Here is a 7,915-nt window from a genome sequence, read left to right on the forward strand (position 1 = left end):
TGTTACGTGGTTCAGAGAACCAAGTTTGATGTAGCGTCCGACTTAAACCAAACGATTGAAATCAAAGCGATCAATAGAAGTATCACGCTCGTTGTTAAAAGAAAATGGTTGCTAAAGACGCTACCTTTTTAGATGTGACTAGAACATGAAGGAAGGTATAGACTGTTCTGGAATTTGACTCTAAGAGACGTGAGTCTGAGCATTGCAACATACGATGAGAGGTCATTAGAGTATGACACATCGGTCCATTGTATTAATAAAAGAACTTATCTTAAGTTCGTATCCAGTGAGGATCGAGATTGTGACTTGAAGGTCATAATTTGAAGTCTAACGTGAGATAGAGAGCGTATGCAAGATCGAGCATCGCCTGTAGTCAAGGAGTCTAAGAGTTAGATACACGTTCGAAGAAACATCGAAGTTATGACTTAGGATGAATAGATAACAAATGGATTCATCATGTGAGCCCCGTTTCGTTGATGATTCTGGGACGTAATCATCCTAAGGGGGAGATAATTGTAACGCCCGCAGATCCGGGCTAGTCAATTTAGAGGCAATAGGGGTCGAAAATGACTTTTCGACAAAAGATTATTTAGGATAAATAATCTTAACCAAGTTTTAGAATATGTCACAAGCTTTCCGTACATATAAAGAACGCCAAAATCCGAGTTATAACGAAGAAGTTATGGCCCGCCGAAGTTTTACGGCAAAACCGGCACGGCACCGGGAGACGTAAATAGTGAATTTACGATAGAAGACTTTTTAGCCTTAGCAATCTAAACAAAAGTCGTAGAATATGTTAAACTAAGAACATCGATAAAAAGAACGCCCAAATCTGACTTCGTATGAAGAAGTTATGATTTTTCTAAGATTCGGCTTAGCAGTGCACGGCCCGAAACTCGAATTTTAGTTCGAGCGGTTTTTGGCTTACGCGACCTAAATGAGAGTTGAAGATCTCATTCATAGGAACTCAACGGTAAAAATACAGACGAAAACGGAGTCCGTATGAAGGAGTTATGAACTCTTCGCGGTCATTTAACAGTCTAAATGCCTCCTACTATTAAATTTGAGATCGGTCGATAATTAGCCGACGGAGTCTAAACGAAAGTTGTAGATCTTGATTTTACCTACGTGTGGATATAAAGAACATCGAAAACGGAGCTCGTATGCGAAAGTTATGATTTTTCTAAGTTTGAAGGCTGATACGCGATAGGGGGTGACGTGGCACCACCAGAATTGGACACGTGGCACCACCAGAAGGCCACCACATGGACAAAATCGACGAGTCATGACTCAGACTCGGCGAGTCGACTAGTCAGGCCTCCTTTAAATAGAGGTGCCGGGCATTCACTTCTCTTCACACCTTCAAACCCTTCTTTCTCTCTCTAGTTTCTCTCTCTAGCCTCCCAAACCCTCCCTAAAGTCTAGGTAAACCCCCTAGCACCCGAAGGAAGCCCCGAGGCTCCCGGAGTCCCGAGAAAAAGGGTCTTTCGGCTCGGAAACGCTGCTCCAGCGAAGCCCGGTTTTGCGAAAAAACCCGCTGTAAGTGAGCTATGCCTACGCTATCTTTAGTATAGCTTATGTTTTAATATAGTAACATTATTAGGAACTTATAATGAGTATTTGGGATATTATTATGAGTTATATTGAGTGTTATTTAACGCTTATATAATAATAATAATAGTCAGACTATTAATTAGTCACGGTTATCGTTAGACTAAACCCTAGTGGTACTGGTACTAGGTTTTATCGAAGGAATATCGTTTTGAGAGTATCGAAGCGCTGTCCGAGTGCTGAGTCACCACCTATTCAGGTGAGTGCATGGTCCCTTTCATCTTACACATAGATATGAAGTATTTTAATATAAATTACGTGCTATGTGTGCATATTGTTTGAATACTTGTTGTCTATGCTGGATGAATGATTTATACATGTTTTAAATGATTTAAACTGTATATTTATTTTATATCTACAAATATGTTGGGATAAAACATGGGTAGATGAAATAGTTGGTGAGTGATGAAATAAAATAATGAGAGATAGGTGATGATAGGAAGGTGATGATAGATAGGTGATTATGAATCGGTGATGTAGGATACTAAAACCTTGTCCGATAATTTGGAGATGTAGTCATCTACCAGAGTATAGATGGCGACCGCAGACTATTATAGGTAACCCCGTGTAAACACCAGCAGGCTAGTAACCTGTAGGTGATGAATTACGAGTCCAGGCGATGTTGTGGCTACGTATTCATGCGATGATAGTCTAACCCATATTATGAATTACGAGTCCAGGCGATGTTGTGGCTACGTATATATGCGATGATAGTCTAACCCATATTACGAATTACGAGTCCAGGCGATGTTGTGGCTACGTATTCATGTGATGATAGACTAACCCTTATCATGATTTACAAGTCCAGGTGATGTTTTGGCTGTGTAATCATGCGATGATACCCTAAATCTTGCTAGACACATATTGAGGGAGTAATCCCCGGAATAGTATTGTCTATGCAATGTAGGCGATGATCCTTAGGTAAAGTTCGTAGGAACAATCATATAAGGAAATACGATGTAAGGAGATGAGAAGTAAATATGATATAGGAGATGACCCTTGAGATAATATCTTTAGGGAAGACTAAAAGAAGATAATGGGGATGGGTAATTGGGTTGAGTGTTTGATTGTTTAAACATAATAACTATATTATTGTGGGTTGAAAACCCTATGTACTCACCAGGTTTCCCAACCTGACCCACTCAGTTTATTTACATCACAGGTGGCGATATGAAGTGACATTACACTGAGAGATTTAAAGAGTTGTAGATCACTAGTGTAAATAATTGTAAGTTCTGTTTATGCTTATGTTTCTGTATTACCGATGACATCCCAAACGTTTTAAGATGAATAAAAAAAAATACGTTTCTTCGAAAATGTTTTAATAACGTATTTATCGTGTTTTTTTGGGAACAAATTCCGCAACCTTTTTATAAAATGAAGTACTCTGATTTTTATAAAGGATAAACAAAAATCGGTCTTTTCTGGCCGTGATTTTGGGGATGTCACAGTTGGTATCAGAGCATTAGTTTAAGCGAACTAGGAATATGGATTTATTTCTAGACTTAAACTTAGAATGCTAAGCGATGATTGTGAGGAGTGTGTCAAATAGATTTAGGTAATGCACCTGAATAGACACAAGCACTAGCTTATTTAGGCAAAATTCCTAACATGCTTTTATGTGCTAAATGATTTATGATATGCATTATATGATCGGATCTATGGTCTGTTGCCGACCGGATTTGGAAATTTTATGTGCTCAGGTTTCTAAACGTTTAATTACGATATTAGAACTGGCATGTAACTTTTTGGAGTAATAAGGAGGAATACGTGTCTAATTCTTCCTTTATCTATATTCTCGTCTCGATACACCAAACGCTTGCTTTGGAGAATAGAATGTCATGATAAGGACTCATAGAGAATTGAGTAAGTGGAGGAAATGAAAAGGCTTATGATAGTGAATGACACCTATCGGAAGATATCATAAGAGTGGTATCTTGCCTTTAGAATATGTCATGCTGTACGTTTAGAGGAGTAAAGTACGTCCGAAGTACACCTTCGATTGGCAGGATGATGGAATGATTGGCTTAATTCATGAAGTTGACCCATCGTATGGTATTTCCACTGAGCTGAAGCAGAATTGATGATTGAAGATACGCATAGAAGAAGTCCTAGTAGAGTCTAGGGAAAATTTTGTGATTGTTTGGACACATTTTTATGTGTTAAAAAAAAAATTGTTTTGTGATAATAACTTGGGAAAACTGCGAGACAATACTTGGGACGAGTATGAGTAGGTGTGAAAGGTAGTAGATGCATATACTACCGGAAGCACAGGACTCACGCTTGGATCAGGGAAAGTCACAAGGTTACCAAGAAACTAGTAATTGATTTCGATTTATTCAAATGTGTTGTTACCATTGTTTCGGTAATGACTAAGACGATTGTTGATATTCCGACCCTAGTGGTCATATCGAATTGAGTTCGACTACGATGAGTATGTTACGTGGTTCAGAGAACCAAGTTTGATGTAGCGTCCGACTTAAACCAAAAGATTGAAATCAAAGCGATCAATAGAAGTATCACGCTCGTTGTTAAAAGAAAATGGTTGCTAAAGACGCTACCTTTTTAGATGTGACTAGAACATGAAGGAAGGTATAGACTGTTCTGGAATTTGACTCTAAGAGACGTGAGTCTGAGCATTGCAACATACGATGAGAGGTCATTAGAGTATGACACATCGGTCCATTGTATTAATAAAAGAACTTATCTTAAGTTCGTATCCAGTGAGGATCGAGATTGTGACTTGAAGGTCATAATTTGAAGTCTAACGTGATATAGAGAGCGTATGCAAGATCGAGCATCGCCTGTAGTCAAGGAGTCTAAGAGTTAGATACACGTTCGAAGAAACATCGAAGTTATGACTTAGGATGAATAGATAACAAATGGATTCATCATGTGAGCCCCGTTTCGTTGATGATTCCGGGACGTAATCATCCTAAGGGGGAGATAATTGTAACGCCCGCAGATCCGGGCTAGTCAATTTAGAGGCAATAGGGGTCGAAAATGACTTTTCGACAAAAGATTATTTAGGATAAATAATCTTAACCAAGTTTTAGAATATGTCACAAGCTTTCCGTACATATAAAGAACGCCAAAATCCGAGTTATAACGAAGAAGTTATGGCCCGTCGAAGTTTTACGGCAAAACCGCCACGGCACCGGGAGACGTAAATAGTGAATTTAGGATAGAAGACTTTTTAGCCTTAGCAATCTAAACAAAAGTCGTAGAATATGTTAAACTAAGAACATCGATAAAAAGAACGCCCAAATCTGACTTCGTATGAAGAAGTTATGATTTTTCTAAGATTCGGCTTAGCAGTGCACGGCCCGAAACTCGAATTTTAGTTCGAGCGGATTTTGGCTTACGCGACCTAAATGAGAGTTGAAGATCTCATTCATAGGAACTCAACGGTAAAAATACAGACGAAAACGGAGTCCGTATGAAGGAGTTATGAACTCTTCGCGGTCATTTAACAGTCTAAATGCCTCCTACTGTTAAATTTGAGATCGGTCGATAATTAGCCGACGGAGTCTAAACGAAAGTTGTAGATCTTGATTTTACCTACGCGTGGATATAAAGAACGTCGAAAACGGAGCTCGTATGCGAAAGTTATGATTTTTCTAAGTTTGAAGGCTGATACGCGATAGGGGGTGACGTGGCACCACCAGAATTGGACACGTGGCACCACCAGAAGGCCACCACATGGACCAACTCGACGAGTCATGACTCAGACTCGGCGAGTCCACCAGTCAGGCCTCCTATAAATAGAGGTGCCGGGCATTCACTTCTCTTCACACCTTCAAACCCTTCTTTCTCTCTCTAGTTTCTCTCTCTAGCCTCCCAAACCCTCCCTAAAGTCTAGGTAAACCCCCTAGCACCCGAAGGAAGCCCCGAGGCTCCCGGAGTCCCGAGAAAAAGGGTCTTTCGACTTGTAAACGCTGCTCCAGTGAAGCCCGGTTTTGCGAAAAAACCCGCTGTAAGTGAGCTATGCCTACGCTATCTTTAGTATAGCTTATGTTTTAATATAGTAACATTATTAGGAACTTATAATGAGTATTTGGGCTATTATTATGAGTTATATTGAGTGTTATTTAACGCTTATATAATAATAATAATAGTCAGACTATTAATTAGTCACGGTTATCGTTAGACTAAACCCTAGTGGTACTGGTACTAGGTTTTATCGAAGGAATATCGTTTTGAGAGTATCGAAGCGCTGTCCGAGTGCTGAGTCACCACCTATTCAGGTGAGTGCATGGTCCCTTTCATCTTACACATAGATATGAAGTATTTTAATATAAATTACGTGCTATGTGTGCATATTGTTTGAATACTTGTTGTCTATGCTGGATGAATGATTTATACATGTTTTAAATGATTTAAACTGTATATTTATTTTATATCTACAAATATGTTGGGATAAAACATGGGTAGATGAAATAGTTGGTGAGTGATGAAATAAAATAATGAGAGATAGGTGATGATAGGAAGGTGATGATAGATAGGTGATTATGAATCGGTGATGTAGGATACTAAAACCTTGTCCGACAATTTGGAGATGTAGTCATCTACCAGAGTATAGATGGCGACCGCAGACTATTATAGGCAACCCCGTGGAAACACCAGCAGGCTAGTAACCTGTAGGTGATGAATTACGAGTCCAGGCGATGTTGTGGCTACGTATTCATGCGATGATAGTCTAACCCATATTATGAATTACGAGTCCAGGCGATGTTGTGGCTACGTATTCATGCGATGATAGTCTAACCCATATTATGAATTACGAGTCCAGGCGATGTTGTGGCTACGTATTCATGCGATGATAGTCTAACCCATATTACGAATTACGAGTCCAGGCGATGTTGTGGCTACGTATTCATGTGATGATAGACTAACCCTTATCATGATTTACAAGTCCAGGTGATGTTTTGGCTGTGTAATCATGCGATGATACCCTAAATCTTGCTAGACACATATTGAGGGAGTAATCCCTGGAATAGTATTGTCTATGCAATGTAGGCGATGATCCTTAGGTAAAGTTCGTAGGAACAATCATATAAGGAAATACGATGTAAGGAGATGAGAAGTAAATATGATATAGGAGATGACCCTTGAGATAATATCTTTAGGGAAGACTAAAAGAAGATAATGGGGATGGGTAATTGGGTTGAGTGTTTGATTGTTTAAACATAATAACTATATTATTGTGGGTTGAAAACCCTATGTACTCACCAAGTTTCCCAACCTGACCCACTCAGTTTATTTATATCACAGGTGGCGATATGAAGTGACATTACACTGAGAGATTTAAAGAGATGTAGATCACTAGTGTAAATAATTGTAAGTTCTGTTTATGCTTATGTTTCTGTATTACCGATGACATCCCAAACGTTTTAAGATGAATAAAAAAAAATACGTTTCTTCGAAAATGTTTTAATAACGTATTTATCGTGTTTTTCTGGGAACAAATTCCGCAACCTTTTTATAAAATGAAGTACTCTGATTTTTATAAAGCATAAACAAAAATCGGTCTTTTCTGGTCGTGATTTTGGGGATGTCACAACTCGCCGCTAATAGTGTCGTCAGTAATGACTTTATTTCTTGTAGTGATAGGTAATCCGCGTGTAAGATTGTAAACTTTTGTGACACATAGGCAGTGTTGTAAAACTCGCCGAGTTGGCCGATTACTCCTCCGAGTACTCGCTACTCGGCCCCTTACCGAGGCGAGTTACAAAATACCGAGTACTCCCTAATAGGCCTATTTACTAAACTAAGTAGTGTTGTAAAACATGGTCAACTCGGTGATTAATATGTATAATATACTTAATGATTTATTATTTAACACATACATGTGATTATTACTACATATATATCTTAAATTTTCTGTAATTATTCACGAAGTAAGACCATTATGTGATTTTTCAGCTTTTGTGTATTCACATGTATCTAATTTTGTTATATATTTCAATCAACTTATGATTTTAACTTATGATTTTGACATATATAATTTCCCTAAAAATATTTCTACATGAATTACCGAATCCGAGTACTCCCCGAGTACTCCCGGGTACTCGCTACTCGGTAGTCGGCCGAACAGGTACCGAGTAACGAGTTCTGCAACCTTGCACATAGGCATTGTATATATACTACCTAATGTAACCTATGCAATTAAGACGAAATCGTAATTGTCACAATTAAATAAGAAAATTAACCAAGAAATCAAAACCGAAATCTATGATTAATTGCTTTTAATCCGTTTTGTAACTGTTCGTAGAACGTGCGCTCGCACACAAGTTCAATGGCC

This window comes from Lactuca saligna, chromosome 2, assembly GCF_052625555.1.
Source record: "Lactuca saligna cultivar CGN05327 chromosome 2, ASM5262555v1, whole genome shotgun sequence".
In the NCBI taxonomy this organism is placed as follows: domain Eukaryota; kingdom Viridiplantae; phylum Streptophyta; class Magnoliopsida; order Asterales; family Asteraceae; genus Lactuca; species Lactuca saligna.